The sequence below is a fragment of the Astatotilapia calliptera genome, chromosome 7, assembly GCF_900246225.1.
Source record: "Astatotilapia calliptera chromosome 7, fAstCal1.2, whole genome shotgun sequence".
NCBI lineage: Eukaryota > Metazoa > Chordata > Actinopteri > Cichliformes > Cichlidae > Astatotilapia > Astatotilapia calliptera.
Genome location: NC_039308.1, coordinates 63142358 through 63152421, shown reverse-complemented (window position 1 = coordinate 63152421; position 10064 = coordinate 63142358). Strand labels below are relative to the sequence as shown.

General features: G+C 46.3%; 1 long non-coding RNA gene across 1 annotated transcript; it reads right to left on the bottom strand.

Annotated features, from left to right (window-relative positions):
• Nucleotides 1–206: 206 nt before the first annotated feature.
• Nucleotides 207–7936, bottom strand: LOC113027053 (uncharacterized). The gene is made up of 2 exons (XR_003272983.1): nucleotides 7337–7936; nucleotides 207–396 (listed from the first exon to the last, which is right to left on the bottom strand). It is a non-coding gene; the product is annotated as an uncharacterized LOC113027053 (long non-coding RNA).
• Nucleotides 7937–10064: the final 2128 nt, after the last annotated feature.

Below are 10064 nucleotides of genomic sequence, written 5' to 3'. Positions count from 1 at the left end.
TAAAGCGGATGATTAGGAATTACAGAAACAAAAATAAAGACAGACAGCAATGAATGAGAGAATGCTTTCAAACTAGAATTGAGTTAAAAGTGGCCTTCGGCTGTTACAGGCGAGGCTCATATAGTAGGTTTGGACTACAGCATGTTATGCGTGTTATGTGTAGCAGATGTGAAATGGTCGACTGCGTTGTGACAACAGACACGGACTGGCTGGAAACAGGGTTTATTCCTATAAAACAGAGTGCAGCAGCAAAATCAGTGTCACACAGCGGCAGCAGGCTTCTCCTCACCCAGTGTGGAGTCCGTACAGCTCTGGCTAGGAAACCCCACACCCGCAATGTGGCCGCAGGTGGCGTTACACTGATTAATGTCCCACTTCAACAATAACACACGGAACCTTAATAAAGTTCACACAATAAAAAAGTATAACCTATGTACAATACAGTTTTGAGAATGTTCACAATTCGTACATTATATCTCAGCTACATACTCCCCCCTGAACTTCTCAAAACCCGTTAGGTAAGGGTGAGCAACTGAGCGTCACATATAACAATTCGTAACTGTCAGTGATCTGGAAATTCACTACCCGGTGATACGTGCAACAAATATGTTTCCCAACTCATGGGGAAAGTAAACAGAAGAAAGTTGGCCAGACCCCCTAATGTTTACTCGCAAGAGAAAGTGCCTTATACACTATCCTGAACAAACAACACGGTAACAGCTACTATATGATGAATAGTACTCTGAGCTGAAGACAATCTCAAAATAGGTGTTAACATCTGACATGAAAATCACCCAACATATAAAACAAGTAGCCCTCACAGAAACAAGTTCTTGGCAAAGCTGCTCACTACATTGCCTGTTTGTAGGTTTCTTTGCTTCATAGTCTGGATTAACCTATTCACAGGCTTCACTATTCGACCCACTCTCGTCCTGATCTGGCCTGCTGCATTACTTGGGGGTACACCACCATGTTTCACGAGGCTCCCAACCTCGCTGACTGGCTGACTTTCAGGGTAACTGATACTTGGTAGTGTTCCCTCCTCAACTGGGGTAGTGCAAGCCCTGCTGTTGTTGTCATCATCTACTTCAGGGTAAGCAGCTATTTCACTACTGGCACTGTCACTGTCCTGATGCTCCTCATCATCCAACTGCGCACAGACACTGTCTCCAATACTGTCACACTCTTGGGGTCCTCTAGGAGCCGGGACACAGTCATCCGTCATCTGAGCCACCCAACGGGCTGTGCGTTCAGTACAATCGTCCTCAGGATCAGCGACAGGGGATTCTCCATCAGATTGACTCTGCTCCTGGCCGAGTTCTGATTCACTGGCAAAAGACATCTCTGGTTCGCCCTCGGACTCTATGGGCAGGAAATTAGCCTGCAAAAGCAAGTTCCTATGGACAACTTTCTCCTGTCCACTCTTGACGTTCCTGATGCGATACGTGTGGCATGTGGGGTTCTTGGAGATCACAGTGTAGATGGTCGACTCCCACCTATCAGCTAACTTCCTACGACCCCGTTCGCCCTTGTTTGCCAAAAGGACACGATCTCCTTCCTCAATGTCAACACCTTTCTGCTTTTTGTTGTACAGGTCTGCTTGACGCTGCTGACTAGCTCCGGTGTTAGTCTGGGCCAATGCGAGTGCTTCTCTGAGGTCATCTCTCATCCTTTTGACATAACTGTCATAGTCTGTTACATCATTGTCCCTTGCAACATTGTGAAACATGACATCCACTGGTAACCTGGGGATACGCCCGTACATTAGGAAGAACGGTGCGTAACCAGTGGACTCATGAGCGGTGCAGTTGTAGACAAAGGTCAATGTCTGCAACATCTGAGGCCACTTGTGCTTCTCCCTCGGAGGTAGGGCTCTGATCATATTTCCCAAGGTCCTGTTAAACCTTTCGGTGTGACCGTTACCCATAGGGTGGTAAGGTGTCGTTCTTGACTTCTGCACCCTGGCCACTTGCAGCAGCTCTTGGATCAACTCACTCTCAAAATTGGCGCCCTGGTCTGAATGGATCCTTTGAGGGAAGCCATAGACACAGAAATATCTGTCCCACAACTGGCGCGCAACTTGTTTTGCCGTCTGATCTGAGCACTGGAAAGCATGGGCCATCTTGGTGAAATGGTCAGTCACTACTAGAACATCCACACTCTTGCCCCTGTGATCCTCTGCGGACCAGAAGTCTATGCAGACGAGCTCAAGAGGACCGGTAGTTTTAATGCTTTCAAGAGGAGCCCTCCCCTCAGGCTCGAGTGTTTTGCTGACAACACAACGTTTACAGCACTTGACATGCTCGCGAATGTCATGCTCCATGTTGATCCAGAAAAATCTCTGCCTGGCTAGGTACAGAGTTCTGCTTTGGCCCTGATGGCCAGCATCATCATGGACACCTGACAGGACTTGACTGATTAATGTGGATGGGGTCACGTACTGATGGCGCTTTTTGCCAGTGAGCAGGTCTTTGCTCACTCTGTACAGGATACCATCCAACACTTTCAACTTTTCCCACTGTTTCATCGTCTTTTGCGTTCTGTGCGACAGGTGAGCTCTTTCTCTACGTGATGGACGCCGACCACGTACGACGAACGGAATGACTTGAGACAGTGTCACATCTGCTCTCTGCTCCTCCTGTAGCTCCTGGAGCGAGAAGGCAGACAAGGTGTTCTGGCCTAGTGAGGGAAACCTATCTAGCTCTTGAGTCAACCAGGAGATTGCTCTCTGTTTTGAGCCTTGGTCCCACTCAGCGTGGCCTGCGAAGACTGCGGAAACTTCATCATTAGTCAGGGAACAACACCCTAGGCTCTCTGCAGGGGCCAAACACTCAACACTTTGGTGGTTGGCACTGAGCCTGAATGCATCCTGAACCGAGATTTCTTTGACCTGTTGCGACTCCTCTAACAGGGTTGCATAGGGTTCAGTCATGAGTCTCTGACTAACACGGTTGTGAACGAATGGCTGCCTGCTCAGTGCATCTGCAACGACATTTTTACTGCCAGGAATGTACTTGATGCTGAAGTCGTAGGGGGACAGCTTTGACACCCACCTCTGTTCACATGCATCAAGCTTGGGCTTCGTGAGAATATATGTTAGGGGGTTATTGTCTGTCCAGACGGTAAAGCTATGCCCCTTCAACCAGTGGCTGAATTTGTCACAGACAGACCACTTTAGCGCCAGAAACTCAAGGCGATGGGCGGGATAGTTTCTCTGTGCACGGGCGAGGGCCTTGCTGGCAAATGCAACGGGACGTGCTTTACTCTCGCCCTCTTGGACTTGTGACAGCACAGCACCCAAGCCGTCCTGTGAAGCGTCTGTCGACAAGATAAATGGTTTGTTGAAATCAGGGTGAGCAAGCACAACGGAGTCAAGGAGTGCAGCCTTCAAGCGTTCAAACGAGTCAACATGCTCCTTCTTCCAATCACTTGGGCTGAGCCTCCGGAAAGAAGCAGCACCTCGGGCATTTACTTTCTTTCCTTTAGGAGCGGCAGTCAGGGTAAAAAGGGGTCTGGCAATCTTAGAACAGTCCTGTATGAAGTGTTGGTAATACATTACCATACCCAGAAACGACTTTATCTTCTTCTGGGATGGCGTAACCCCGTCCTCCATCATGAGATCAGCCTCTGAGATAGCGGTGATTGCCTTAACCTTGTCAGGATCGGTCGAAACCCCGCCTTCAGTCACAACATGGCCCAGAAATCTCACACTCCTTCGGAGCAGATGACATTTTTTGGGGGCCAGCTTCAGTCCATGGGCACGTAGTCTGCTAAACACAATCTCCAACCTCCTGAGAGCCTCTGCTTCATTGGGTGCATAAACAAGCAGGTCGTCCAGGTAGCACAGCAGGGTTAGGAAATTCTGGTCGCCAAATATGCCCATCATGAGACGCATGAAGCTCGCCGGGCTGTTGCACAGGCCTTGGGGGAGTCTGTTAAACTCGTAGAGCCCCATTGGTGTTGTGAAGGCCGTTAGCTTTTTGTCTTCCTCTGCCATCTCAATATTGTAGAAGCCAGAGGTGAGATCCATGGCACTGAAAATTGCGTTACCTCCCAGGGCTGCCAGACAGTCTGACTGGTGGGGCAAGGGATGGGCATCCTTGACTGTGCGTGCGTTCAACCAGCGGTAGTCCACGCATATTCTGAGATCTCCATTCTTCTTCCACACCAGTACCAGTGGGGACGCCCACTCACTGTTGGATTTGCGGATCAGCTCTCGCTCCTCCATCTCTGTGAGCACCTGTCGCAACTTGTGGTACTGCCCTGGAGGGACGCGCCGATAGGGAAGTCTGAACGGCCTGTCGTCAGACAGATGGATGCGATGGACAAAATCCTTTGCCAGTCCACAGTCCAGCTTACCCTTGGAAAAGACATCCTCATACCTGTGGATCAGTTGCAGTACCTGAGCCTTCCAGTGGTCTGAGACTTCACAAGAGTCGAGGTCTAGGTCCTCCAACCCCATCTTCTGCAAGCTGTCACGCAGGCTAGGGCAGGAGGGAGGGCTACTCTGTGCGTCGCTACACACTGTCTGGCTCTGGACCCTAAGGGTCTCACTTGGGTTTTGGTCAGAAGCCACTTCGAGATCTTCAACAGCTACACAAGCGGAAGCATCTGCTACCTTAGCGTTTCGTCTCAATGTGATAGGCTTATCACATGTGTTCAGGATTCGAACAGGGACCCACCTATCGCCACTCATAGAAACCACAGTTCTACAGACAATGACACCTTTTTTATGAGTTTGCGATTTTGGTGGTTCAACCAGAATGGCGCTGCCCTCGGAAAGGGGTGATGACGCTGGCAGTCTGCCCCATACAAGGTGCTCTTGCTTGGGGAGTAGAGTCACTGCCTGAGCTAGTTTGACAGTGCCAATGACATCTGGCATTTTGTCACCCCTCCACCGGTTAATGCCAGACAGCATATTCAGAAACTGCACTATTTCAGGTGCTTCTGCTGATTCGGGTTTGCTCAGGACTTGCCAGAAATGGGGGGACAGCCTGAAGTGTCTGAGGAGGTGTTTGATAACATTTGTCCCTAAAATCAACTGATCTTTCTGACCGGGGACCACTAGGGCAGGCACTCTGAACGTACAATCATACACTTCCATTTTCAACTCGCATATACTCTTGGGTTTAACCTGAACTCCACCACAGCCCACTAGCACAATGTCGGTACGAGTGTCGCTTAATTCCAATGCGACCCCAGCGCTCTTTAACTCTCGCTCCGCCTCTTCGCTCAAGGTACACGCCATGGAACCTGTATCAAGAAGGGCCTGCAAAGAGACTTTGTCATTCACCAATGCATTTGTGTAAAAAAGGCTGTCTGCCTCATCAAGTCTTACTATATTCTGGGAAAGTACAACAGTACCAGGTGGGGCACACTTCAGGCTTTCTTTGTATACAGTCTGTATGTCATCACTGGGATTGAGGGTTTCACACTCTTCGCTCACACTGTCCCCTCTCAAGTGCAAGCACCCTAGTTTCCCTGGGGATTATTTTGCTGGGTAATGGGCTCAGCTGCTCTGGGGCAGTCTTTCCTCTGATGCCCAACCTCCAGGCAACCTAGACATCTCCTCTCTCTCATGCAGTGAGTGCGCATGGAATGTGAGCTATTGCCACAAACCTGGCACGAAGGGAACCTGGCTGAGGCTAGAGGCTGTGGTCTAATTACGGGGTGGACAGGCTGGTTGGAGCGCTCTAACACCCTCTCCAGCATACTGAGCACGCGGTCTAGAGCACTTGGGTCTGAAGCGGCAGCTCCAGCAGCCTTACCCGGGCTGTCCTGGGAACATTTTACTGTACCTACTTGGGCATGGTTCAGTTCAAACTCAGGCGACTCGCTTGTGGTTGTCGCAGTGGCCACGAGGAGGGGATGGGGTCTGGCAGAGCCCAGGCTCTTCTTTTTTGCATGACACTCTCTTTGGTGTTCATCAATGACTTCCTGAACCTCCATTACTGTCCATTTACTGATGGGCTTACATTTGAAAACACAGGCGAGGCTGGGATCAGGACAATTTCTGATAAACATCATGGCTATCTCTGCCTCCATGTTCTCCATTTTGCCTCCCTGACGCTGTAAATGCTTGTCAGCTGCCTCAGCAGCGATATTAAGCCTCACCCAATAGTCTACTGGGGTCTCTTTTGCAACTGCTTGGGTGGCATAGAAGTCAGCCAGTGGTTGACAGGAGCCAGGACTATCACTAAAATAACGCCTGAGTATGGCATAGATGGTCTCAGGGTTGGTCACTACACCAGAACATGAGTTACTTTTCAAACCCACCTTAACAATGTTTTTAGCTCTGCCGAGGAGGTGGTTTAAGACTTCATCCACCTGCACGGCTCTAGACAACCCTCTCTTCTCTAAGTACACTTCCATCATGTCTATCCACTCATGAACAGAGTACTTATCCGCATCATCACCTCTGTACATAGGTGGGTCTTTGATATCTTGTCGGACCACTAAGTTCACTTTGGAGAGGTCGAGAGTGGTGTCAGGGCTCTTAACTTTGGGGGACTCGGCTGGAGCTGTCTGGTTTGGACCAAGTGGGACTTGACTGGATAGTAGCCGGCTAGCGATTGATTCACCTATCTGGGTTCCCAATTCACCAATGAGCTCACGTAGCTCTTTGTGTGTGCTGTCGTCGCTCAAAGCAGGGGTTGAGGACTGGCGCTCATGAGCTTTATTTCCAATAATGTCATCTGACTCTGCTGGCTCATCACGCGACATTATAGACCTGTCTCTCACTTCATCTGCCCCAGACAGTCTCCAACCTCTCCCAGCGACTGGCGTGAAAAGGTTAAAGGAGTCTTGGCCCCTACCAGCCATGTTGCTTACAGGAGGTTAGCAATAACTACAAAGGGGATCAGAAACAAAAGGAATACAAAAATACCTATCACTCAGAAAAATACAACACAAGTAAACACGGCTCAGTTAGACTCTAACAGGTGTAACTGGGAGAAATGCCTACTAACAGAACACTGGAAATTTTTTGCTGACCCACAGAATAATTTTACTTATATTACAGGTGTCGGAAGTGTTCAGCTCAACCTCAGCAATCGGCAGCGGCTGATCAGATGCATCCGGGTCACGGCACCACTTTTATGTAGCAGATGTGAAATGGTCGACTGCGTTGTGACAACAAACACGGACTGGCTGGAAACAGGGTTTATTCCTATAAAACAGAGTGCAGCAGCAAAATCAGTGTCACACAGCGGCAGCAGGCTTCTCCTCACCCAGTGTGGAGTCCGTACAGCTCTGGCTAGGAAACCCCACACCCGCAATATGGCCGCAGGTGGCGTTACACTGATTAATGTCCCACTTCAACAATAACACACGGAACCTTAGTTCCACAAAAATAAAGTTCACACAATAAAAAAGTATAACCTATGTACAATACAGTTTTGAGAATGTTCACAATTCGTACATTATATCTCAGCTACATATGCACCACATTCAGGGATGAGGCAAAACTGTATCAGGGGAACCAATTATCATTTTTGGCAGCAGCTGTTTATAATAGCATTTTCATCACCTGTTGACAATTTATAGCAGATGTTTCTGAGATACGACACAGTAAGACACTGTGGCTTGTCATCCATCAGTGGTCAGTTAACAAGTTGTCCAGTCTATACTGACATTTTGTTTGTGGCACAGGTAGAAGGTGCTCCACCGCCACAGCTCACACCAAAATATCTTAACAACTACTAGATGGGCCTGCCATAGATTCCAGTGACTTTTCGTCATTGTTCCTGGTGTAATGACAACATACAAAACTTTAGAATTAATCATATTTACCATCACATGTTTTAATACACATAAGAGCAAGCTGACTGTGACATGTAGCACCCACAACCACTTCTTAAGCTCATAGAGTTGTCTTGTTAGATTGATTTGATTAAGTAGCAAATCAGGGAATTCAACTGATAATGACTGAACATAAATTATTACCATGGTGATATATATATATATATATATATATATATATATATATATATATATATATATATATATATATATATATATATATATATATATATATATGTAAAAAATTTAAAAAAAACACCCAGCACGCCTCTGCGTGCTTGAAGGATAAACCGCCCGCAGGGGCATGCTGGGTGTTTTTTTTTTTGTTTGTTTTTTTCTTCGACACCCAACATTCTTCGATACCCAACATCCACAATGACGATATATATATATATATATATATATATATATATATATATATATATATATATATATATATATATATATATATATGGCCAAATAAGTAACTATTGTGCACAACCACTGTTTCCTGATATTTCCTGTTTTTCTGACATAATCTCATATTTGATGTTTTATATTTTATGTTTGAAGAACATGACTGAAGGTTTAAATCATTTCAACTCTAAGCAAAGTACTAAATCTACTTGACACCGCAAGCATAAATCATTAGCCTGTCCATCCTACACCTAATTAAACATTTGCCCCTGTGCCATCAACACTAAATGAGTGGTCAGAGGTAGTGGCCAGTTAAGGTCAGAGTCCTATGTTTTTTTCTTGTCCCATGTTCACACACTCGAATGGACTGGGTGCATGCCGTGCAGCAATCCTCTGACTATAAATAGCAACCAGTGTCATGGGCAATCTGGATAGCGTGTAAATGTAGACCCTTCCCCCCTCCCGGATGTTCCGTTGAAGTTACCAACCTGACCTCTGACCCAAGAGCCTGGCTGCGACAGGGCCACCGCTGAACTTGAATTTCAGGGTTTCGAATGCAAGCGTGAAAACACAAAAACACATGAGCAATCTTCAAGTACAGTGCATGCACACATGCAAAAAGACACAGTCTAAAAATGCAGAATCTGAAACAGTTTGAGACAGGTAGCAGTTCAAATATGTCACCCGAGGTCCTGAATACTTGCTGCATTCAGTCACTGTAAGAAAGACGTAAGCTGAAAGATCAACTGACTGTTCAGCTTCTTTGTCTCTCAAACAAGGTGCCTATAGAAGCACTGCAAAAAAATAAAACAAGACAATCTTCTTCTACATTCCTATGGTAATATGTAATCATAAAGCTGCATGCAGTTTTCCAGAGATTTTTAAATTGACTGCATTTGGAATAAGGTGATTAGGTAGAGCGCTCACACGGGTTCCCACAGACTTATCCAGTGTCTCTGCCCCTGCCAGAGTTATGTGATAGACCGGGGGGGTAGGAGGAGTGGCTGACATGCATAAATGAGGACAGGGGCAACTGATCTTCAAGGTATGTCAGTCAACACTCTTGGGATATCTGGTGCACTGCACCACAGAAGACCTCAGCCTACAAACGTAACAACATTGTTCCTGATCTGTGATTCCTCTCGTCTCATTTTTGCGTCCAATAAAAGTTTTGTTTGATACCAAAAGAGCCATAAACATGTTACAATAAGAGCTGTGTTGAAATAAATAGAGAGTGATAAATTAAAATGTACATGAGCAGTGTACAGCTTGGGTTGCAAAAAGTTACTGCATAACAGAAAATATGCTTCAGTGAGAGCAGCGTTCAGCATCAACAAATCTCAGTGTCCACTGAGATTAGTCACCATATAAAAGTATGGGTTGACCAGAAGTCCAGTGAATCTATGCTGACTTTATAACTCAAGGCAAAATTAATGCTGACAGTCAGAATCCCACCTTCAATCAATCACACCATCACCTGCAGCATTTCTGTCCTCAGATGTCTTTTGCCCATCACATGAAACGGAAGCACACACAACAAACTAAACTTCACACACTTAATGACACACAGGTCTTTAAATATCAAAACACACATGGAATCTACCATGGATTCCTTTTTTTGTGACAGTGCTGTATCTAAAATGTGCAAAAGTCACAATACTAAAGAGCAACACGTTAAACAAAACACTTGGTTGTAACATTTTGGCTACTGTATCGTAGAATGTTGGTTAAACAACTTATTTTAAGTGCAAGCTGTTGTCACATGCTGGAATGCAGATCATTTTCAAAACAAGTGACACTTGTTTTGAAAATGAAAGGCACATCTGGATGTAAAAGCCACAAGCTCATTTAATCATTGCCATCATCTT